This window comes from Corvus kubaryi, unplaced genomic scaffold, assembly GCF_017639235.1.
Source record: "Corvus kubaryi isolate FWS band 111438036 unplaced genomic scaffold, C.kubaryi_AGA036_p1.0 37398, whole genome shotgun sequence".
NCBI lineage: Eukaryota > Metazoa > Chordata > Aves > Passeriformes > Corvidae > Corvus > Corvus kubaryi.
The window spans coordinates 8,885,622-8,912,298 of record NW_024581137.1 but is presented as its reverse complement, the minus strand read 5'-3'; the positions used below and the strand labels follow the sequence as shown (position 1 = coordinate 8,912,298).

Sequence of the window (26,677 nt, the reverse complement as noted above, 5' to 3'; positions counted from 1 at the left end):
AAGTGGGATGCAAATGTCAGCAGAAGTATAATGCAAGATAACTTATCAAAATATTCAAAAGAATGTTACTTTCTCTGAACAAGGAATAATAGTCATGGCAAACAGATATACCTAAACATCTGATGAATATTTTTTCCTAGTGTTTTCACATCTTTTTTAAAAATATGAGATCAAGTGGTGAAATAACAGAGTGCTCTTCTCAGAATATTCTCAGAAAATTCATTAGTATGAATAAAAGCGGCAGAAGCCTCTTGAAAATGTATCAGGAAGAAAGGTTTCTACTAATGCTTATAAGCTTATTCAATCTAGAGTAAGAACAGATGAAAGACTTAATATACCAAATATGAGGGAATTTTTCTTTCTGTTTGTAAGCTCTTTCATTTTCTTTACATTTGAAAAAGAAGAAACTGAAAAACATATCATTATAACCCAGATAAAATTAATTTCCACTGATAATTAACTAAGAAAGAAAAAGACAATTTTTTATAGACTTCCAAACCAGAATTGTTAGAGAATGTGCTACTGCAACTGAAGCTTATCAGAACATACTTAAAACCCCAATTTTCAAGTCTGAGATGACCTAATATTAAGAAATTTATTTTATATTTTTATGGAGGTATTCAGTATTACCTTGAATGGAATAACAATGACTAAAGACTCCTGGACAAAATTAAGAATTGGCTATTAAAACATGGGGAACAAAAGCAGCGGTATGAGCTGTTCATCATAAAGGGAGGTATGTCTAAAACATTGTCTGGGAAGGGGGATAGTGCAGAAACCAAGACACAACAGGTTATGAGACAAGAAGGTGCACAGCTGAGCACAGCCAAACCTCTCTGCTCCAGGCAGTGAGAGGTGAGGGGAAGCGGGGCAGAAACAGCCCTGCCAGTTCCAAGGGAGAGCGGAAGCAGAGACGGGAGGGGCTCTGCCCACCAGAGCAGAGGAACAACTGAAGCAGCAGGAGCAGAAGTGTCCTGGTCTTAGCCCTACATCCCCTCTTGTGCTGCTCAGGAAGTGGACGTAGAGGACTTGTGACTGAGGAAATTGAGCTTCAAGAAGAAGGAGGAAGAAAGGTGTTGTTTTAATGATTGCCTTTGTTTCTCATTACCTAGACTTATTTTAATCGGCAATGAATTAAATTAATTTTCCCAAGCCGAGTCTGTTTTGCTTGCAGCTGTAATTGGTACATTATCTCCCTGTTTTTATCTCACTTCATGAACTTCTCAATCTTATTTTCTCCCCTTTCCCTGTTGAGGAGTGGGAGTGAGAGAAGCCACCATGACAACTTGTGGAGCTAAAGACAGATGATTATGCTATGAAACTGGAAATTCACTGTACTTCATATAATAAGGCTAAGTTCACCATCCTCACCTCCCGAAGATACTCCTTTGTAAAAGAATGACCTGAAAGTGCTAATGAGGAAAGTGTTTTAAATTAAATATAGCATGCGATGCAAAATACTTCAATTATTTTAATCTGTATTTTTGTATTTTGTGTTTGTACTGTGCTCTCCCCATGTGCAGTGAAGGGAAAACCCCCCCAAGCTCACCAGCAGCATGCTGAGAAACTGAACATTACAATGACTCAAGGCAAAAAGCAGGTGGAGGGAAGGTGGATCAGCAGAGCGGGTGGTTCTCCTGAGCAGATCGAAAAATGAGAGCATGAGGAGAGCTGCAGGTTAAGAGCACAAGTGATTTCATGCATTCTCTCTGTGTGCACAGCATTTAGCAAGATGTACTAAGGGAACACATTGCTGTCTGTAAGCTGCTTGCTAGAGGCATGATTGGAGAAGCATTGTTGTTTTGACTGTATTAAAAATATCTGCCCTTACAAGTTAGCATCATTCCTGTCAGTCCCTGAAAGAGGACATTGTTTCTTCTTTATCAACTCTTCAGTGTACTGATACAAAATAATCATAAATTAAGGCTATTTTCTTCTTAGCTACAGGTATTAACCATCCTCATGGAGCTTTGCAGTATGACAGTAATATTCCCAACTGTTCTGGCTCAAAGTTGCCATAAAATTGTTGTGCAATTTTAAGTTTGCTTAGAAAACTTACTGGTACATTTTTTCCTGTGGAATTTACTCATGAATGCAAATGAGGATTGCTCATTAATACTCAGCAAGTACTTGCTATTTTCTGTACAGAATTGTGCTCCCCAGTCAAAAAACTAAAAGCACCTTTTATCTCTGCCACTGTTTTTATCCAATTTTTTATTTACATGTATTAGCAGCAGTAGTGTTAACCCTCCTTTATAAATGAGACAATGATTTGTGTCACGAACTTAAATTATTATGGGGATATGTGATATATTCAATATATATATATTATGGGGGATAAATTTGTATAGCTGCATTTCCTACTTCTATAGTAATATTTTATTACAAGCCTCATGTATATTGAGGAATGATTTTTGCTTTCTGAGATCTTTATATAAACCAAGACTCATTAGTAAGAGTAGATCATTATAAAGAGTTATAATAAAAGAATTTTCAGCTGGAAAGTTTAGAACGGCCTATGCATAGTGATTGTTTCTCATTGCAATTTAATTTCCTCATCTGAGCTGATACATATATTTATTTGCATTCCTATTTTTCTTACTCTAACTTTTTTGATATGCAAGTTGAGGAAAAAAAAAAAAGAAATGCATATTGCTGCCACCACAAATTCCCTACTGAGTTCTGGAAAAGATGGTTTCATATGCAAATTAAATATGTTAATGAAATGTATTCTCTCTATCTAGGTCTTCTATTTAAATGACATTATTTTAAAAGTAGGACTCTTGAGTTAGGCACTTTGATTGAACAAGAAGAAACAGATGTTTTGCTTATTACAGACATGGAAGAAGAACTAGATTAACGAATAGCAAAAAAGTACAAGGGTTTAATACATAATGGAAAATTTAGAAAGATAACATCTGGTCGAGCTTTGCCTTGAGGAAAACTATAGTAGCAAAAATCTCAAATTCTTCTACAGATAACCTTGTGTGATAAAATCTTCTTTTAAAAGGAAGTCCTTGCAGTGACTATCAATGAATGCTAGCTTATACAGTCTGCTGATTTACATTGACAAAATTCTTCTGAAGTTAACAGCATAACAGCTGCCACATCAGAACAGAACCTTGTCTTGATTTTGATATAGGACTGTAACCCAAAATTCAGTTTAAATGTTTAAGAGGAAAACAAGGGAAGAATACTACCATTAGCTCCCGGAAGCACTGGAGCAGTGCAAGGCTATGCAGCTGCGTATGGGTTGTTAGCTCTTAACATACATTAGTAAATATTTTGTATTATAATGTCTTGCATATTCTTACTAGGAGATGAAGCCCTCAATACTCAGCCTGAAGACAGAGGGATAGGTTGGCTTGTTAGTTTTCACTTTAGCCAGCCAGAGCCATGTTTCACGATGGTGTTGTAATTGCTGTTCCAGGCTAATCACTCACTAATTCAGTACAACTTTGTACTAGTATTTCTCACTATAAGAAAACAAGCCAACAACGTTTTGTTTGAAACATTCAGCTGTGTTCAAATATACCGCAATATATGTCATGAGTATTTAATCAGAAAAAAAAATATAATTACAAATGCCATGCTTTTCTGTATTTAGATAATCGTAATTTTAAACCAGAAAAGCAAAAGCACAGCTCCTCCTAGAATAATATTTTAGATAGTTTTGCAATAAGCTGTCTAAGTATGTAATCTGTTTTAGGACTTTTGATTCAGAAAAGACATTTTTATTTTAATTTTTATTCATTTTTTGGCCATCTCAATGAACAGTAAGATAAGACAGTGGAAAATGAAGTCCTTGAAGGTATTTTGATGGTGGAAACCCCTGTTCTCCAACAGAAACAAAACAGCTATGGCAAATTTTGTCCTCATGTTCAAGCTCAGAGTTCTTTTTTAAGGTGAGTAGGTGGAAAAATGTCCCAATTTTGCCCATTGGTGATATTTGACTTATACTGATTTTCCCCTGCAAGCTAATACCAGAAGAGAAAAAATGATCATTTAGCTTTATATGCATCTCTAGCCTTGTATGTATAGGAGGTATTTTTAAAAGGGTAGGAAATCTTCTCTTCTTGTTTCCACAGTTAATACTGTTGCGCAGGAAACAGAAAAGGCAGCAAATACATAAATCTACAATGCTGCAGAGCCTTTAAAACATTCAAACATATTCTTATAAAAGGCTTGCTACTGGGGATTTTAATGTAATGAACCATAAACCTGGCAAATAATGGTCAAATTCATAAAGATTTATTTTTGCTCTGTCTTTTACTGAAAAGTAATAAAACCAGATAAAATAAAGTTTGCTCTTGAATGTCAGAAAAAAGTGCAAATTCTGTTTAGACACTTGTAGAATCGTGCAACTGCTGAAATGATTTTATCTTTTAACGCACAGGCCTTGTCCTCTCCTCTCTCTGCTGTTCTTCACACATTCTTTATTCTCAGTAAAAAAAATAAAATTAAATTTGTTTTTCACCTTAGATATGAAAATATATACACCTGGAAATTAGAATGTCAATATATGTTTCGGTTTGCAGAAAGAATGCTGTTTTTAAAGATCAAACACAACTTTGCCACTGCCCTCTTCCTCTATTCCAGTCAATGTCACATCAGGAAATGTTGGTTTCAAAATGCAGTCTGGTGACCCAGAATTGCATAAGATACCTTCTCAATGGCAATCATCTCCATGAATGCCTCCAGGAATAATCTTTACTAAGAAACAGGCAATGGTCACTCATTGTCTATGAGTGACCATTACTAATAAAAATATTATCTAGCATAACTGTTATGCTAACGTAGCATATTACTTATTATTTAGCATAACTGTTCTGAACTCCCCGAAACTCTTTGCACACCACTGTCTAGCTTTATGTGTGTTTTAGCTGGCAACACTATAATTACCATACAGCATCGTGCCCCATATCCAAACAATCATCATATTTGAGACTTAAAGACACTTCCCTACATGTAACAGTACCTAGAACACAATCAACTTTCTTGACTTAAAACTATGAACATGCTAATGCAAAATATGATCTATTCTTAGGACTCAAGCAATTTCAATAATAATTACCAAATCTGGCAATTTAACTCCACTTTATCCTACAAATACACTTCATAGAAGAAACTCCCAGATTTTTTCCTGGAAAATTTTTATATATTTTTTTTCTTGTAAATGATAAGAAATAAACTATTTTAGAAACAGCATTATACTTATAAAGCTTTAATTTCATTCTATAATTTTTACCATCATCGACTAGATACCCTACTGCACTGAATTATTATTATTTTTATAAGATAAGCATCTTATTATTTTGATAAGTGAGCTGACCAGTACTTTCCATCTTACGAAACTTTAAGATACTTTTTTTGTGGCTATTATTCTGTCATACGTTGTTTAGCTTTTCTTGGGAAGGCCTTTCTGAATTTGAAATCCTTTTGTATCACTACAATTATTTATATTTATTGTATATTTATTATTTAAATGGGTAAATTTGAAAAGAATAGAGGAGGTAAACTTCAGTATTTTGCCTTATCTTTGGACTAATTAAGTTTAGATACCTACAAAACCATGACAGAGACAGTTCTTATTCTTTGCACTTTCATGCTGGCTGAACAATATAAGAAACTAAAATAAGTAGATATTCCAGACAGGGGAGTAAAGTGAATCGGTAACTTTTAATTTAACAATACTGAAGTATTCAGTGAAAAGAAGCATAGACTAATGGTATTTCCCTAGATTTTCTCACTAGTTCCCAACTTAAACACTTTCATTTTGTTGTAAACAGCATACTTAATTGCAAAGAGAACAGAACTCGGTGCAGAGGGTTTTGTTGGTAAGAAAAAAACAAGTACAAAAAGCAGAAAATCTCCATTGACCTAAAAGTAAATTGAAATTTTCTGACCAACAGCTAATATCAAAGGTAACTTTGGTTTGATATTTTAAATGCCTGAGACTAGCTTACCAGCCTGGGCTCTGAATCAACTAGAATATTTAAGAAAACATTTTTTAGTAGGAGATTATTCAAGGGTATAAAAGCTGTGCACATCTTAAAGTACTCTGGCAAACTGAAGCCTAAATATGTCTCAGATATCCAAACAGTTCTTTCAATGCAGATCTTGTGGCGGTCATCAATGCATGACTGAGAATTTGAAGCATATGATGGGAGAAGAGGTGATTGAGCTTTATCACTTGTGGTACACTAAAACAGCTTTTATGTTGCTCATTTGGCAATACTTTTAAATCAGCACCTGTAACACTTTTATTATGCTCCTGCTTAGAAGATATAGGAAGCTCTAGGCACAAGATTTTCTGAAAGGAAATTCATGAAGAGCAGCCCTCTTCAGGTCTTAATCCTATTATACAAAAATTCTGTTTGTATTTTTGTCTTCATTGTACATAGGCCTCACACAACAAATAGGAGAAACATTGCACTTTTTCTTCTACATTAAATATAGCACTTTTTACAAGGATTTGCTTGTACCTCGGCCTCTGTCCCAGAGGCATGTACCACAGAAAAAGCAAACCCACCAGAAAAAATTACTAAATGTTGGCATTATCTAGCAAATACCAAGGACCAATTTATTAGTGTTTCTTCATGATCTATTTTTAATTAAACTCAAACTACATTAACCTGTTTCTTATTTAAAAAACATTTGGTTTTTTAAACCTGGAATACTCCATTGCCAGAACCAAACAGTGCTAAATGTGAAGACAGATTTTCTTTGAATGACTCTCCATGGGGCGGTTGAAACCCTGTTAGTGACACATTGAGGCTGGACTAAACCTTGCTACAGACCAGTTCTGCAGCCAAAAACAAAAGCAGAGAACTTCACAGCAGAAGGCAGTTTTGTGCATTAACCAGGATCCTATAGAGGTGGAGGTAAAGGTTCACACTATGAACTGCATTTTGGTTTTAATTTATTGCTGAAGTGTGCATATAAAACAAATCTTGCAGTTGTCCCCACATAGTGGACTTTGCTTTGTATTAGTCTCCATGCCTGAGAACTGTATTTTCTTCAGATGAAACTAGGTCCAAACTCACAAACTGCAGTCTCATGTGCAAATGACTGCATGGACTTTCAGGTCTCAGCATGAATTGTTCTGTTCTGTTGTTCACTCCTACTGTGCTGCACTGCTTGCTACTGAAGACAGAGCCAGGTCTAAAATGTTGAAAGCATTTGCTGTGGACATTGGGATCTTGATTCGAAAAAAAACCAGCCTGTTCTCTTCTATCAAAAGGAAAAAGTGATAAAACACCACCCTGCCGTACCACTGTGAAAGGGAGAAGCTCAAGAGGCTCCTTGCTCCAAGAAGAAAATATTTGCTCCATAATTTGCATGTATTTGCTGTCACAGATCACTATTTCTGTTGTGTTAAGCAGGTATAAGTTTTTAAAACCAGAAGCTGACAGAGAAAAATAGACAATAAAGTTCTTAGTGAATCAATAGTAAAGTCTTAATATAATGATAATTTCAAATGATCAACTTTATTAACTAAAAGTATTTTTTAATAGAATCATAGAATCACTACGGTTGAAAAAGACCCCCAAGATCAGCAAATTCAGCCTTTGACTGAACACCATCATGGCAACTAAACCCCAGCACTAAATGCCAGTTCCAGTAATTTCTTGTAAACTTCCAGGGATGATGACTCCACCATCTCCCTCAGCAGCCTGTTCCAATGTTTAACCACACTTTCAGTGGAAACATTCTTCTGGGTATCCAGCCTGAACCTCCCCCGGCACAGCTTGAGGCTACGTCCTCTTGTCCTGTCTGTACAAGACAACATTGTTGTTACACATTATGTTTTCTTTGTTAAGGGCACAGTAACAGGTAAACATAAAATACATTCTGTCTCAAAGGAAGACACAATAAAAATATTTGGATCTTAGGGAGGGGTTTTCTAAGAAAAACATAAAAACATAATTAAAATGCTAGCATTGTAGGACTGCTTTACATTTTACTGAATATTGCCTTTCACAGGCTGCTGTTGGATAATGAAAGTTATATCTCAAAGACAAGATAGGGTGTACTCTGACTGTGTCCATTAACTGTCCTAGGTTTTAAAAGTGTATTTCATGTGTTCATTTAGAAGGAAGTATCTAATGAAAGCAGCCTTTCAGCATAAAAGAAATTCTAAGGAGTAAAGAAACTTGAAAACGTCTCCAGCCCCTCTGCTTCCCTGCCAGTTTGATATGGCAGCATTCTCTCTCACCTGCATTTTTCACTGGGGGTTGTCAAAGAGGAAAGTGTTGTTTAAATAACTAAACCTCACACATTTGAAAAGGTATTAGACCATCTATTCTTCAAATATACAATATATGTAAGTGCCTTATTTTGCTACTCCTTAACACAGCATTAGATGAACCGCGAATTTCAGTGGAGTTTTCCCCAGACTCCTGGAAAAAGAGGAATGACTCTCCCAGCAAGAGAGAAAAGTCAGTTCCTTCAAATACAGCCACATAGCAGTGGATCTTTCAGCACAGCAGTGATATCAGAGCTGAGCACTGTACCAGTGCTGGGTCCTAGAAGTGCTACCTTTGAAGTGCAGAATGAATCCATTGGCTGTAAGAGAGGAGAGCCAGGACTAGGGCAGCCCTGCCAATGTGATTGATAGGACACTGGGAGAGCTGACATGGGAGAAACACAGTGATATGTACCTCACATGCACATGATACCAGTATCTGCTAGTTAGTATCAGAGGGACTAAGAGCTCTGAAACTGTGATGTTATCAATACAACTATAAATTCATATGTCTCAGGAATAACAATAATAAGAAGAATTATTAAAGAGTCACACAAATATATCTTTGTCCTTTAGGTACATGGAGTTTAGATGGGGTTAATGGCACTGGAGGGGAAATTGCAATGGTGATCGAAGTAATAACGCCTCTGTTGAAGTCCTGAACCTCCAGGTATCTGTACCAGCCGAGAATTTAGGCCAGCATATGGAAAACCCCTAAACTTTCATGGAGTTGGATTAGATGAGCTGCAGTATCCTTCACACCTACCAGCCTGTGATAATCAAATCCTTATAATGGAGAGGCAGTCACTTTTCCTGGTTACACTTGCTACTAGATTTCATTACAAAAAAATTGCTCCCAACTCAGTTTATATATACTGTACCCACTCATAATTACTGAATCTGTTCTGACAGTGAGGGAATCAACCTGTGCTAAATTAATAACTCCTGAGCTTCAAGTAAATTATTAGAACAAATTTCTGCCTCGAAATGCAACTCCACTCTAGCATCTGCATTGATCTTTGTGTGAATAGAAGGACCAGCAGTTTGTAGAGTAGGTAAGTTTTAATGGATTTTTTATAGAATTTCTTTTTTCTGCTCCTTTTTCCTTCAGGCATTTTGTTAAGGGGAATAATGATAGATTCTAACAGTTCAACAGTTTCCTTACAGTGAAATACAGTACTAATACACATTTCAGAAGCTTTTTAAGATCTTTGCTGACAATTGTAATAACCACTTTACTATTGCTTTTTACTTCACAAAGGTCTTTATATTTATTTAATTTTGTCTTTTTTCTAGTAGGCAAGAGAAGAAATAAATTTTACCAGAAATTTTTTCATATCTGAAAAGATTAGGAAATTAATAATTTAGTCTGTCATGTGATACTTAGGAATAAGGTGACACTTCATGAATTATCAATAATTAAGGTGTCTTCTCCAATTATTTTTTCTTCTGTCCACTCGCCTTTTAATAATTTAATTAGTTTTTAAATAAAAAGTGAGGCCACAATGGAAAATAGAGGTTAAAAATCTAGTAGACATTTTTTTTTTCATTTCAGCAGTTTTATTAAAAATTCCTAATGCAAATATAGGTTTTTTGGGGGTCAGAAAATTTCATCTCTCTCCTTATGGTAAAATTTCTTTTCAATAGGAACTTGAACTCCACTGCTATAATGATTTTTCATTGCAGGTTTTCTGTTGCATTTTATGCATTAGGTGGTCTGTCATATGCATAATTAGTAATTATAGGACCCACAGGCAATAAATCATGAAAACATATTATCTTTCCATCATACTTTTCTTGGGTTAGCAACATTCTGATGCACAGTAGAGGCTGTCACTAGCATTTTATGAAGATAGATGATTGAACTATGCGACTCATAAGCTGAATTGTGATAAATCATTCAGTTCGCTCTTGCTAGCAGCCCTGTGACACTGTCAGTTAAACCTGGCTGAGCACACCCTTTTGGCTGTGACAGGAATACATGCAGCTGCTGACACCTGCACCCATGCTGGTGGCCTGGATGCTGGTGAAGGACTGCTGAGGCCAAGCCATCTTAGAAAGTCTATTCTCACTCAGAGGATCCATAATTTCATTGAGCTCTTTGAGATCTGCTGATAAACCCCTTCTCTCCCCAAAAACAAAATGAACATTTTTTTTTTAATTTGAGTGTTTTTATAGAAAATACACATTACAGAAAAGTTACTAGAAGTATTTGCTCTGCTGTCATTCTTGAAAGGCCAGCATGGCAAGAAATGTCTCTGTGAATGGAAGCTACTTTTGAAAAATGGCACACTACAGAACTATCATTTGGTGTTCTAGTGAGAAACAAGGAAAAAAAGACCCAAAAACTTTAATTATGACCCAAAATAAAACTATTTTTAATATAACTACCAGAAGAGATTTGATTCAAAAATTAGTAAATAAAAAGCCAAGTAATTTGAATATGAAATTAATTCTATTGAGGACTTACTGTGTTTTCCCAAATTCCCTAAAATATCCCTTTGAAAGAGACAGTTTGAGATATTTATTTTCTGACCTACTAAAAATGTGAACATGAGGATTTTATTCCTTAAATTCTACTTGTTCATCACTGATACAAATTGACTTCAACAATAAAAACACTATAAAGCAACGAAAGCTTTGCAACAGTCCTAAAAATCCACAGTAAATAAATAAGCAAATAAACATATTTACCATAGTAAATCTGTTGTTTCATGCATGACTGCTTTCATATCACAGAGACCATCTGGAAATGGATTTTTAAACAAAACTTCTCTGAAAATTTGATGGTGTAACTAATGTTGTTTTAGTTTGATGAAAAAAAACATAATAAAGCCCCATCTCAGATTCCAAAGCATGTAAATGGAAATCAAATACCTTTACTGACAGGAATACTGGTAGAAGTCAAAAACTTTAAATAACACTTTTACTGAAATAGTTTATCTCTACATTGATTTCTAAGTCATTCAATGCATAATGATTTTGCCAGCTGTTTATAAAAAATTGCCATGCTACTTCATTTAGGATTGGGTTAAACAACCCAGAAAATAAGGGTAGCCTGATAAAACTTCTTGCTCTGAATTTTCCAACATCTTTTTAAACTTCTATGACCTGTCAAACTGGTAATTAAATGTTGATTTATTATAGAAGGATGGCAATTATTGTAGCTCATTTGCTAAGGACTTATGATTTACTTTGCACTATAGAAAATCAGGAAACACACAAAGTCCTTAGTGTTTGATTTCATTCTCTTAAGACATGGTAACAGGGAAACCATTTTAGCTTCACATACTAATGTCAGGCTTACAGTTTGGATCATGCTCAGTCACTCTTCACGTAGTTTATATCTTTGTAATGTTACATTTGTTCTCATTGTTACTATCCCCTAGAAATCTCCAGTTGATTCAGTGCTTCAGAAAAGCACTTTGAAGTCAGGAGGAACTTGCTCCAGGTTTCCATAGAAATGTCATGCTTTGGGAGAAGTTGCTCCTGCTGAATTAATGAGGTTGGTTATGATAAAGCTATTCAGGCCTAGCATTGAGAAAGTGCAACGAAGCTTGCATTTTGATGGAAAATCTGGAGGTTGACTCAAATGAAAAGTAAAAAGAATTTAATCTGGATAACAGTTTGAATTCTGATGTTCTTCTTTTTCTGACTGCAGTCATATGGAACATACACATGCACTGCTGGTACTGCTGATGGCAAATTAAACATCCTGAGCCATAAACTTCTAAGTCAAAAGAATCTGCAATTCCTTAATGTGAATATGGGAGATAATCTCCTGTCAGGTGATTTGAAGATCTTGATTCAACTTCAAACCTTTCCCTGTCTGAGTTTTTGAATCTAAAATGACAGAGTAAGCTTCTGAGTAAAAAACAGAGAATCCACGTTAACAGCAGGAATGATGGTTTGTTTATCAATGATGCAAAAGATTCTTGGCCCCTGTTTCACCAATTTTTAATGGGTTGAGTATCATATAGCAGTGTTGTGGGAATTCTGGATTTTATTTCTCCTATGGTTTTGCACTTACATACTTGGCATCTAAGTGGGGCTATTCCAGCAGAGAATGGGTACTTGGAATTACATTTAAAAACATACAAAATTTACTTTTATAAAACATATAAAACATGGTGGACAAGGCCAAGTTGTTATAATGTGTTACAGTCTGTTTCTAAACATTTGTGACAGTTGTGACTATAATTCAAATACTGGATAGCTCTGCTAGCTTTTTGGGCATGTAAAGGGAAAAGCAGGGGAATAGAAAGTATATAAAATATGCACATGTTCTACAGGCCCAGGGCTTTTAAGCAAGCATGTCAGCATCTTCCGAAATGATCATATAAGTAAGTTTCAGAATTATAAGGCAAAGACAGAGCGAAGTCAGCCCTCTGGAAATGTTTTGTCTGGATGGTCGTGAAATTACAGGCTTATAGATATTATTACTGGTCAAAGTAAGCATAGCTTACATACTATAAACCATTTTTTTTCTCTTTAACTATCACACTACTACACGTGACTATAAAAAAAGCTAAGAAGTTAGAAAATGTGTAGCAAGTGCAGAGCATATTTTTAACACAAGACCCACTGATATCCATGAAAAGTTTCCACTGGCAGGGCCTAGGCAGATACAAAGCACATACAGTTCAAACTGTTCACTTTGAATCTATTTTTCAGTGGAGGTTAAGTCATCTTGTAAGTCCACAGCCTGTTCCAATATTGTCATCAGAAACAAGCTGAAACAAAAACTCCAGTGAATCATGTTCTTATTTGTAAATGAAGTATGATACACACTTACAACAGCACTACTTAAGAAATTTTCAGTGGGCTTATGCCCATGAGCTAGATTTCATGCTGGTGGAATATGATTTTTTATTTGGGTTTTCTTGAATCATGAATCCAAAGATATTGTGCAAGGAGATTATGCAGTGGGACAGACTTCATCAAAATACTTTAGGTTAAAGCACGAGGTATTCAAAGAATACAATGTAATGGGACTAAGCACACCAAAAAATGATCAATCACAGTTAATAGGTTCAAATAAATGATTATTTAGAAACTGTGCTGGTTTGGGCTGTAGTAAAGTTAATTTTCTTCACAGTGGCTGGTGTGGGGCTGTGTTTTGGATTTGTGCTGAACACAGGGTTGATAACACAGAGAGGTTTTGTTACTGCTGAGCAGGGCTCACACAGAGCCAGGGCCTTTTCTGCTTTTCCTACTGCCGCACTGGCCAGGAAGTTCAGGGTGTGTGGGAGGCTGGGAGGAGACATAGCCAGGACAGGTGACCCAAACTGACCAAAGGGACATTCCAGACCACCTGACATCATGCTGAGTGCATAAAGTGGGGGGAAGAAGGAGTAATGGGAGGATATTTGGAGTGATGGTGTTTGTCTTCCCAAGTCACTGTTGTGTGTGATGGGGCCCTGCTCTCCTGGGGATGGCTGAACGCCTGCCTGCCCATGGGAAGCACTGCATCAATTCCTTGTTTTGCTTTGCTTGTGCGTATGGCTTTTCCTTTCCCTATTAAACTGTCCTTATCTCAACCCATGAGTTTTCTGGCTTTTACATTTCTGATTCTCTCCCCGTCCCGCTGGTGGGGAAGCGAGCGAGTGGCTGTGTGGGGCTTGGCTGCTCTCTGGGGTTAACCCATCACAGAAACATACATACGACCCATGGAAATTTTCTGACAGTAAAGCCCTGGATGAATGGCATTGCTGAGATCAGGGTAGTCATATATCCATGGCTTTTCTCAAATTACTTTCTCAAATTTAATGTCAATTATGAAAAGGAAAACTTTTGTTGTCTTTTCTCTGTTTTCATCTTTGCTGATCAGACAGTAGGCCAAGAGGCTCTGAAGGTTGTTCCTTTCTTATGTTCCCCTCCAAAGGCGAGGGGACACTTGTCTGACACTGACAGCTGTTGACAGCAGCAGTAGAAATAGGATGTTAAGCCAACTGCAGACTGGAGATTAGAGGAAGAAATCAGGGAAATACAGGGAGTGAAAGACCAGGAGAAAACTGGTAGATGTACATCACATGCACTAATGCTCTGCAAATTTGGGGACATATTCTTTCCTGTCCCCTCTCCTCTTCCAAAACATAAATGTAATTTGCTCTGTAGGTGTTACTCGCATGGTAAGTTGTTTAAAAATGAACATCTACATTTTCAGAGGGAGGAGAATATACCAAGAGTTTACCACAGATTATTTTAAAATAAGAATTTGCTGCTGCTGTAGGAACATGAGTTCAGAATTTAAACCAGAACCCAAGGACAGAAAGAGTAATTTTTTTATGATTAATGTTTTAATAAACAAGTACTAGTTATAACTACAACTCTCCCCTGCCACTTTGCTAGAAAATAATCATAGTACTTAACAAGTATAATAATAAAAACCAGCCAGCTCCCTCTGCTTCTTTTTGCTTATATAAAAGCATTTTAAAATTGTCTTCATTAAAGCATACTGGTATTTTTTAGGCACTTAACTGCAAGGATATGCAGACATGCATCCACTTACAGATGAATCTTTGTTACAGCCCCTGCTACTCTATACCAGGTATCCTAAGTAAGAAACAAAGAGTACTCAAGCCAAGCAACCTTATTTTGCAATTTCCCACAATTTCTTTTCTTCCTCTCTCTAACCAGTTTTTGTAGCACATGTTTGTAGAAACATATATGTTCAGGTTAAGGAAAAAAATGATTAAATGATCTTACAATGTGGAAGAAAAAAATCCTTTTTGATCCTGTGTTCATTCATAAGCCAAGTTAAAAAGAACATTGTCTGCCAGAAAAATCTGACTTATATTAATTTAGCTGCAGAGCATTTATAGAAACCAAGCAAAGTCACGTTGTTTCAACAGACATTATCCAGCTCTGCATACACTAGTTTCTGTGCTCTCAATTTTTCTCGGTCTTCATCTATTTCCTGTCTCTTTTGTTCACATCTGCTGTCAAGTTATGACAGAAATTACCATATTTAAATTACTGGCAGTTTGCTTTTTCTCTTCTATGATGAAGGAAATGGAATTTTTTAAGGATTTAAATTGTCACATTCTTCACATTTTCAAAGTCTCCTCCTTCCTTTACAAAAAATTGCTTCACAGCACAAAGCATAAACACAAATTAACTCTAGGGAGAGTTATGGTATTCTAACATGTCTAGAATAATTTGGGAAATCTGAAATTTGAAATGAGATCAATGTTCCTTATTCAAATAATTAAAAATTGGCAAGTATGATTTGGCGCTGAGGAGACTTTGCAATCTCTGTGAATTTAGGTTGTGGAGAAGGCACAATTATCAGTAAGGTCCCCTTCCTCTTTTGCTAGACTTGGGCATGCATGAGCCTTACAGCATGTTACAATACCAGCTTACCTGCCATCTCAGTAGCAACTCTTGGTAAATGCTGAAAAATTAATTAATTCAATTAAACAGGCAGCAAACAAAAGACAATGCAGAGAAGGGGTGTATGTGTGTACAAGAGCTATCATTAAACTAAAATAAACAAAAGGCAAAGCTCTCCTAACAAATCAGAGTTATCTGCTTTTCCTTCAGCTCACATTCACCCCTCCTATAGTTCTTCCTAAGCATCAGTTAATACAAATACTTTATCTTCTAATAAAACACTAACTTATTTGAGAAAGGTAGTTGGGCTTTAGTATTTATGTAAAAATACATTCCTACTTCAAAAAGTAATCAAATCCCAAACTCTGCCCAATCAGATCAGGATGAAAAAATGAGATTTCCATCACTGTCACTGATGTATTTAAACAAACAAACAAACAAACAAACAAACTTTGTGACTGGTCAGTGTCTTTGACAATCCTGGCACACAAACACATACGTTTGAACATCAGGTGTGACATAAATGAAATCGCTCTTAATAAAACAAAAGTGGAATTTTTTATCTCAGCTGTACACAAAACTCAGTGAAATAAAGTAATCCTTGAGAAAAACATTTTTTTTATTTCAAAGGCAACATCTCAAGCAGAAACCCAACAAAGAAATACAAGGGCTTCTTCAAAACTCCTTTCAGAAGGTTGTATACAGATTTTTAACTCACATACCCAGTGCCTTATATGCAAAACCTATTCTTCACAGTAATGAATTTGCCTTTACTTTTCAATATTGATGTAGGCCCCACCTACCCCAGACAGACTCAGTCCTTTTTTTTTATTAATTTCTTAATCTACCTATATATAACAAAGGATAATGGTATCTCAAGGCATTTGTAATAAAAATGTATATGATGAAAAACCAAACAAAAATGTGAGAGAAAAGAATGAAACATTATACCTGTCTTACAAAGAAGCACTGTGGCACAAGATCTAATAATTTGCTTTTAGTTGTACTGAAGTGTAGGAACAAAAAAAAGGTCTAACTAATACCTTTTCTATGAGACTATTTACATTCCTAATTATTTTCTTTTTCCTTCCCTAGTGTCCAAAAGCCTTATGGAAAAAAACCCCAGGTCTTTTGAGTATTTAAATTGCTTTAAAAACAAATAAAATTTATTATAAGCAAGTTACTTTAAGCTTGTGGTCTATCTTTCTTAACCAGGATAAATTAAATTCAACAACTTGAATAATTCTTTTGTCATTTTGCAATTAAATGAATAATTTTGTATATATCAAATGAAGATTATTAGTTAGCAAGCAGAAAAGTGAGACCTTTATGCGACTCTCTTTTCTCATACTTATTATGAAACTCGTGCTCCATTATCATGAAATATATCATAGTATAGCAGCCCATAACAATGCAAAGTTTTAAACAATGATCTAGATGACTGAACCCTCTGTCGATAACCTGGGGTGAAGTTTCTTTCTCCAGCTGACTGGTAAATGGAATTTCCAAACGGGAAGAGTCTCAAACACAGTAAAGAAACCAAGGACATTTGCACTGATGCGAGTTTCTCCAAAAATACCAGTGATAAAACAGAACCCTGCTCTTCCAGGCTCCCAGAAATATACTCAGTACAAGCCCAGCACTTTACCTTGTGTCTTGAACCTCCACAAACTTTTTATCAATTGGGATCTAATAGCAATTGAGGTTCTTTTGCAATTCTATTTCGGACACTGGCAATTTTCAGGCTTTTACTGTGTCTTTGAGACTCAGGCCCAGCCTATCCACAACCTATATATAGTAACTACCCCTATCCCTGCATGCTAAATAAGGATGTTGGATGTCAGGCATTCTGTGTGAAGAGCTTCTAACTTTTCCAACTCAGTCTGTTAATGGGCTGTCAGACAAATAACTTAGGAGGAATTATCCAGCCAAGGTGTTTATCTAATGTTACAACAGTTTAGATACAGCTGGGCAATTGATGGGAGAAAAGTAGATTGCTAACACAATACCAGATGTGTGAGAGATTTAAACCTATTACCCTCACTGCCCTAACTATTGACACAGCCCATTTCTATTTCTGTAGGCACTGGGCAGAATCAAAAATTTTCCTGGAGAAAAAAAAAGTGTTATGCTAATATTATGCCCATGGTATCTATATTAGAAAGACTGGATTTTTTTAAAGATGAGCAAAAAATAATTATTATGAAAAATTGAAAAGAATGTGAGATCTCATGAATCTCTTGATCTTTTGCCCTTCTCTTGGATAAATCTCAAGAGAATCCAGAATAAGTGCCTGCTTCAGTTCTTAAGAGTATGTCAACAGTCAAGTATCTAACCTTAAAGAACATACTGAATACATTATTAGTTCCATTAACATTGCTATAGATAAACACAGTGCCCTGAAATTTCCCATCTCATGACCTTGGAAATCTCCCAAGGCAGCTGTAAAAATCTAGTTGCAGGGGTCATTTAAAATGGAGACTAACAAAGCTCAGACAAACACACTACAGGGAACAATGCTGCCATACATAGGGAATTCAGCTAACTGAAAATTAATAGACATTTTGTATCTCTAATTTGTGTAGGTTTATGAAAACATGTCATTTAATATCTTTGTAAGTCTGCTATCCTGTATATTGATGTATTTTTACATTACAATTCTCAGCCTTTCAAAAAAAACATTTAAAAAATCCATAAGCTTTTGTCCTGAAAAAACCCCAACGTTAAAATAATATTTTGCAATAACAGTTAAAATAATTTTAAAATGAGAAGCAATCATAGAATCTATTAACCTACTTTAACTTTACAGTAGCCACAAAATAGGCCAATACCAACTGGTCTTGTGAGTGATCAACCCTCTAAAACTACCCAACAAGGCTAGGAAAATCAGGAACAGATTGCTTTTTGGTGGGTAACGCTTGAGAAAAATCTCAATTTGTTTTATGTCACAAGATTTCAGCAAAAGGATCAGTTCTGCTGTCCTGTCATAACAGCTTTTCTTGCACCCATTTACAGGCTACCAGCATCTTAATACCAGCCACCGTTGCTTAATTATTTTGTTTCAGGCATCTACCCACCAGTAACTACATCAGTGATTACAGACAGGCCATATTTGCATACAGACACATATTCTGAGAAGCCAAATTAGATCCTTAATTATTCCTTTTCATATTTTAGGACATATTTCTGGCAATTCTAATTCTTCATTTCATTTAGGTGCCTTAAATAATAGGTTAAATAATGAAATCTTGATTTGCAGGACTGAATTTCATATTGTCATGGGATTTTCTGAAAAGTACTCGATCAGAAATCCCACTCTACTTGAGGACTAACTTCATATATGTATTCCTCTTTCACTGAGGATACTGTAAAGAAGACATAAATCAGAAGGAATTCTCAAGTGTGAGCACCTAGTGTTGCAATCAGAGAGATGACAGTTTTATTTTCCCAGATTTCTTAGGTATGCAATGGCTCTTCAAAATTTTTGGTATTTTCAATATTTTAAAAGGATAGCAGGACTGCATTTTGGGTTTATTCCGGTAGCAAAAAGTATTAATGACTTGTCCTGTGCACAATGACCTACAAATGCAACAATATCCATACAAGTCACTGATCTCTTAAGATTAATCCAATTAGTTCAATATTATGAAACAACAGACATGAATTAATAAAGTACCTTCTGTCTCTAAGCCTCACACAAAAATTATTTTATCGACACATATCTCAGTTATTCTCAAATACTGTAACGCTTCCTGACTTTTAGAGTCAGATTGCCTATTCCTTTTACCTAGCCCTTGTTCTTGTGGGAGACTTTAACCTGCTGTGTGTCTGCTGGAAACCCAACACAACAGAGAGGAGTCAGTCTAGGAGGTTCCTGGAGTGTGTGGAACTGGGAAGTGAGCCTAGCAAGGGCTTGTGCCCTGCTAAACCTGCTGCTTACAAAAAAGGGCTGGTGGGAGGAGGTGTGGTGGTCAGAGGCCATCTGGGGTACAGTGACCATGAAATGGTAGAGTTTGCAATTTTAATTGGTGAAATAAGGACGAGGTCAACCAAACCTCTACCTTGAACTTCTGTAGGGTGGGCATTGGCCTGTTCAGGAAGCTGATTCAGAGAGTCAGATGGGAAACAGCCCTTAACAACAAAGGGGACCAGGAGAGCTGAACCCAATTTAAGAAGGATGCCTTTAAAGTGGAGGAACAGGCTGTCCCTGTGTGCTGAAAGACACGCCGGCAGAGATGAAGACCAGCCTGGCTGAACACGGAGCTTTTGCAATAATTCAGGGAAAACAGTTTTTGACCTTTGGAACACGGGACAGGCAACTTTGGAAGAGTACAAGAATGTCCTTAGGTCATGTAGAGAGAAAATTAGAAAGGCAAAAGCTCAGCTAGAACTCAATCTGGCCACTGCTGTGAAAGATAATAAAAGGTATTTTTACAAATATTTTAACAACAAAAGGAGGGCCAAGGAAAAACTCCATTTTTACTAGACGCAGAGGGGAACATCCTCACCAAGGATGAGGAAAAGGCTGAGGTATTTAAGTGTTAAACTTGGTAAATAAGAGAACTTCAAGCTTCTAATTTTCATATACTGCAAGAAAAAAAAAGAAAATCCCATCATTTCTTACAATTATTCTAGAGAATATTATTAAGTTGGAAATGTTAGTCCACAAGTACCTACTCCTTGGGCATGAGTCCTGATTTTAACTATGGATGTATTTGCCTTACCCTACCCTATATATTCCATGACATGGGAAATCTTCCATGCATTGAATTATCTTAATTCAGAGTTCTTTGTAAGCATCTATTAAGTTGAAGCCAAAATAGTACATCACCCATGAGGTTCTATATGGCTTCAGCAACTATTATCTTAGAAATAGCTTATTCTTTGTGTTATACCCTAGCATTATAAATCTAGTTATTAAAGTATGAGGGCATATTCACAATTACAAGGGAACAAAAGAGAGATTGATTTTCCAACATGCTTTCTACCCCAATTCAGCACAACTTGTATATGCTGACCTCACAGACAGACTGCAGAAGACTGCACAGAAGTATGTCAGGTTTTCCCAGACAACTCCTGTTTTTCCAAAAGAAATATTGACTAAGCAGTGCTTGAGGATTCTCTGTGTTTACCAAAGATTTATAGTTGCCTGGTAGCCCAGCTGAAGTGTGAGTTCTCAGGCTACAGGAATATTTGCAAGTATTTTTGTATCACTTGAAGAATGATATGAGAACCAAGAGATTTTGCAGCAGGTGAAATTAGTCACCTAACATGTTAAACACCAGAGAAAGAATTTATACTCTTTCAAAAAATCCTTCATTTTTTCTTTTTTTAAATTAAATGGGCCATTAAAGGACTGGGCAGTAAAACATAAGTTTGACATTGATGTACTTTTCCTAGAATCATTTTCTATTTCTTGACTGCTATTTGCTCCATATTACTGTAAATAAATTTCCTTTCAAAACATTAACTGGAATCTTGAAAATAAATAAAAATACCATTTAATATGATCAATAAATGCAGAATTGTGCTCTTAAATAATAGATGTCTATGAAAAAGTTTATGAAAGACAGCAGATTCTTGCTGATATTGACTACATTTATCTATTAAATTAAATACAGGGAGATAAATATCCACGTTGTTCAAAGGCCATTTTAATCATTTGCTACATGAATAAGTAAATCAATGAAATAATTTAATTTGAAGCTCACCAATGTGTAAAAATTCCTTTCTCCTCCTGTTCAAACCCTTTACAGGAATCATGCATAAACATGAATGCTTTGTAAATGTGTTGTGAAAGACAGAGTTTTGGATTGCCTTGATCATTTGTGCAAAAATTATGTTTAGTATTCAGAAAAATGCTTTTGAACTACAAGATGAAACAAATTTTAAAAAAACTAACCTTGAGTCCAATATTAGAATGTGCATGAACCCACCTTTTATCTTTAATAGCATTTATCTTAATCTCTTTTTCAAATCACATTTTCAAATGCAGCTAGGTGGTAGATCACCTTTAGAACAGCCTATGTCTTCATAAGGACTTGCTAGGGACTACAGACCTATGAAAAGAGTGCAGAAACCGTACATTTTAAAAATTCAATCACTAACCTTGAAGTAAAGGGAAGGTACTGTTTCCTAAGGACGCTATAACCTTACTTTGGATTTATTACAAAAACTAAGAGATAACTTACTGTTAGTCTAATATTAGTCTTAGTCAATGACCTGTCCATATACATCATCTTTAAATATTTTAAAGCCCTCCTATGGACAGGTTTATCCTTTCAGTGAAAGGTTCTCCTCATTTTAAAAGGTAATTGCACTGGAAAGATAAGACATCATCTATTATTTGGCTTCACTGAGTTGAGCGTCTGTGTCCCAGGCTAAGACATGCATTAATCAGAGGCACATATAACATATTTACTTCAAATGAGGTAGCCACTGAAGTGTGTTTTAAGACACCGGGCACGTAACTTCATAAACATCTCCGGTTTTGGACCTCTTTTTGATAATTCTCTATTAGTCCCCACTAAAGCTGGCATTTTAATACATTGTGTAGGATCTACCCTGTCTTCCACTACTGACACGGACACACAGCAAGGCTCATACTGAATCCTTTGAACTAAAGGTGTATATTACTTATTCATGACTATTTTTTTTTTTAATCCAGTACACTAGGGTACAGGTTCAGGTCAGCTGAGAGCACACTGCCTGTTTCAATATTGAACACCAAGGCTTTGGTTATCACCAGGTGATGTCTCTTTCTCCCTTAAGCAACTTGGGCTCTGCTGTGATATTGAAAAAAATCCGTATCTTGTAGATAGGCACTGCAAATACACCAGGTGATAATGAAGACCAAACCATCTAAATAGACCAGACACTACATTTTTAAACATTAGTAGCCAGCTTCTAAAAGAGTAATGATTTTTTTGATTGAGTTAATTGTGAAGAAACAAAGCCAAAAGCCAATGAAAAATAAACATTGTGGCAATAATTCACAAGGATTTTTTATTAATATATGATCAAATTACTAATGTGACCTTAGAAAAATGAACTTTAAGAAAATACTAGATGCATGAATGGAGGGCAACACTTTACCAACATGTCAAACTTCTTGCTATACAGATTTACTAGCTTTACAATTTATTGAACCTCTTCACTGCAGCTTTATCTTCTGAAGTTTTTGCTACCTCTCAAAGTTTAAAACTGCAGAGCCTGGAACTGTGATGAGCCCTCAATCAGCTCCCAGAGGCAGCTAAGCAAGTTCTGAGTCCTCATATTTCATGAGATCTTACTTCAGAAAGACCACATTCATCCATAGGACTGATAAGGCATAATAGCAAAGGAAAAGCAAGTGGCAGTAGAATCCATCTGGACTAAAGGAAGCACAGAAGTCCTCATCAGAACAGGTATCAGACTATATGTAGGCAATGTTATATGGGGAAAAACTTGCATACACACAGGAATATGTTAAATATCTAAATTTTCATCACCATATATTGGTAAATAAGATGTAAATTAATCTAGATTAAATAAATTGGGCTAGCAGAGAGCTAAACTGTGAAGGTTAATATATCTATTGAGGATTTCCCATCATTCTTCCTAATTAGTTTTCTCTTTTAATATTGAGGTGCTCAGTTGCTGTCCTGAACTAAAAGGAGGTATATAAGGCATGGCTGGAGAGACCATGGGCTCTTCCCTGACAAATAGGCTGCATGCATGCTAATGCTCATCCACACAAATTTGATATTATGAGATAATGCATCCTGTTAAAACATAAGATTTCATTAAAAAATTAAGTTTTACCTGTTAAAAGAAAAATGAAAGACAAAAATGCTAGAATTCAAAAATCCACACTTCCTATACCAGAGCATTATCTATGGATCAAAACAAATTCTCTTCGTGATATATATCATTAAAAAGTGCTGAATTTGCCCAGGGAGCTTTATTCTCTAATACTACCTCAAGCTTCTTTTCTGCATTTGAATTTAGTCTTTTAGGTACTGTAATATATTTAGATAGCTAAGTAGAAATAGCCATCACAGACACACCATCATCTTCATTGCGCTGATCCTTTGGGATTGGCGCAGTTAACATTTTTCAAATCTCATTCATGAAGAGCTTTATGTGATCATAATGTTACTGTATGTTAAATCCAGCTAAGACTGACATAGTTTAATGCTTCATAAATTCTCCAATTTGCCAGACAACCACACGTAGGAAGCATATCTGACAAGGCGATCTGTACATCATTGCTCAGGGTGATTTATGTTGAAGGTTTGTAATTAAATTCCTTTCTTTTAGTGTGCTCCATGACCATCATGCATAGCAACATGCCATGGGCCCTCAAGCTTCAGAGCAATACTAATTTTGTTTTATCTTTCTACTGACATAGTAACAGGCAACACACAGTAGGTGCTGATACTCCAAAGAAGAAAAGTAAATACTGAAGTCTGCTTTACACTGTGGCTCAGAACTCATACATCCAATCTTGTTATGTTAACTTTTGGGGAACTGGAACTCTCAGGAAGGCATCAAAAGAATAGAAAAGTAAAAAGGGGATGTTCCGCGAACAAAAACTTTATATTCAAAGTACATATCATCTGTTCGTTGCCACCAGTGATTAAGGATTCATTGCCCCAGGATGCCTGTCTCTGACCTGGTGCATGGTGCTGTCCTGATTTTCTGTCTCTGTGAGCAGGCTCAGCTCACATGTTTCCTGTTCTTAACAATAATAGGAGTTTCACTTCACTGAAAAAATGAAACATGTGGCAAACAAAGGAAGATTCATATCTAAAGGAGAGAGGTGTAGATGCTGGAATAATAAAATCAAAAATTCCACTGCCAAAAGCAAAAAGAGAATTTAGTTTAAGATAAAGACCATTTATTTAACATAAATTTTTTAAGATTAAAATATAATTCAGCAGACTGCTTTATAAGTCAACAAGAATTGTGTTTATTCGTATATGAAAACAATTGTAATTATACTGATACCAATTTATTAATATTTTGGAAGAAAATGTAAGAATTTATGTGGAATTTATAAAGGTTTGACAGAGGCGTTAAGAAATGCTCATTAAGTGTCATAGGTAATTACAGGTTTAAGTAAGTTTAGAGATGCTTATTACAATCATAGACCTCCTAATGTCTGATATTTTCATATCAGACATGCAATATCTTTTATAACACCTCTTCAAGCTGCAATTTAAATATGAAGCATATCCACTATATCTTGTCTGCTCTTTAAACCCAAGGAAACTGACTGAAAATTTATAGAAATTAAATTTGGTGTTTAGGCCTGTTTCCTTGATGTTTTATACCAATACATTTCATTTCAAAACATTTATTTTAGCAGTGGTGAGTTTGGGACTAAAGGCTTCTCGTCTAAAAACATGATCTTTCAGCAGTAAAATGGCACACAGTCTTTGTTATAACTGCTAGCTGAGGCACTTGTAAGAAACTCATACAAAGGGCTATTTTAAAATCATAGTTTGCATTTTTTTTTGCTAAAACAGACCTTTGGTGACAGCAGTTCTCCATCTTGTTGACAAACTTTGTTTACTTTGATAGAAATTTGCTTCTTGATGTAACTCAGCTGAAATTTGAAGTACTGTATAAAGACACTATGCTGTACTCAACAATCTCTACCAACATTTTTCTGTTGATACAGTGGGGCTTGGAAAAAAAAGAAAAGTTCCTGTTGTTAGACTTTAAAACAAATGCTAAATGTAGAGATTCCAGAAAGAAAACTCCCAGGAATATTAGAAATAAGATTTAATCAGATTTCTTCACCTTGCCCAATCCCCAAAACAGTGAAGCTGTGCAATCCACCTATATAATATCAACATTTGATATGAGTTAGAAACTTCATGTTGTTAAGTGATAGCTTCATAAAGACATGAACAGTTTATTAATATGAGAGCCTTTGTGTGACAGAACACTAAGTCCCTGATTAGGCTTCTTTTTTCTACCCTAATACAGTGTTGAGAATGAAATATGAGCGGTTCACAAGGTCAAACCATGATTAAAAAGACAGTAAGAGAATCCAAGGGTCATAATGCACAATTCCAGTGGTTACAGAAGCTAAAAGTAAATACTAAAGTGGTGGATTTTCAAAAACTCCTCACATGTCCAGAGCCTAAGTTTTTTTTGAAACTTCTCTGATCTGCATGAATAAAAATCCCCACTGTATTTTTATTAAATTAGATTAAATAGGTGAGCAAATAAACCCAGTATCATTTTATGTGATCTTGCTTGTCCATAGGATTATTTTATTTTTCCTGGCAAGTTTCTAAGATTTTCTTAGCAGTTGACAGTCTTTAGCATAAGAAATGAAACAAGATGCTATATAAAATACATTGAAAAAAAGATAAATACATCGGTGGAATGAACAGCTGTGACCTGAGAAACACTGAAAATGGAACCACTTTTAGCAAACTTCAACACGAGCTGTATTTTAGAGATGACAGAAGCATTAGGGTATCGCACTTATATGCGACGTAGGAATTGAATTGCTCAGAAGTGTCAGTTCATATTTGTACCTGTATCTATTTTTGCATATGTTGGTACAACTGCAGGTACAGCTAATAACAAACCTGAAAAACCTAGAAGTTTGGGTTTTTTTCTCTTTCCCTTAGAACAAGATATAAAAAATTCATGCTCTTGTCAAAACTCTGCCCCACTGTGGACCAAACAACATTTGTTGGGAAGCATATACCACTCACAAATGCTACAAAAAGCATGGCAAAATATTCCCAGCCATGAGTATATCACTTTCAGGATGTAATTCGGTAGGGGTTTTAAGAATGGCAGAAGCAAAGTTCTATCTCTTTTTTTTTTTTTAGCTCAGAACACGGAAAACCAATGCAATCCACACCCCTTAACCCACCATACACAGAACCCAAGGGCCTATTTTTCCAAAACAAATCCAGATAGTTATTATTGTATTTTTAAAATTAGAATTCTGTTATGGAAATAAAACAAATAAACACCAAGACTCTCACAGAGCATCATGGCCAGATAAATTTAGTCCTCATTTAGGCGAAAGGGGAATTACAAAATGAGTTCTCCTCTTTACCTCCCTCGCATTCAGATTCC

General features: G+C 35.7%; 1 protein-coding gene across 1 annotated transcript in view; it reads right to left on the bottom strand.

Annotated features, from left to right (window-relative positions):
- Window positions 1–26,677, bottom strand: part of CNTNAP2 (contactin associated protein 2) — a 1,035,266-nt gene that overhangs the window by 455,067 nt on the left and 553,522 nt on the right. The window lies entirely within an intron of this gene.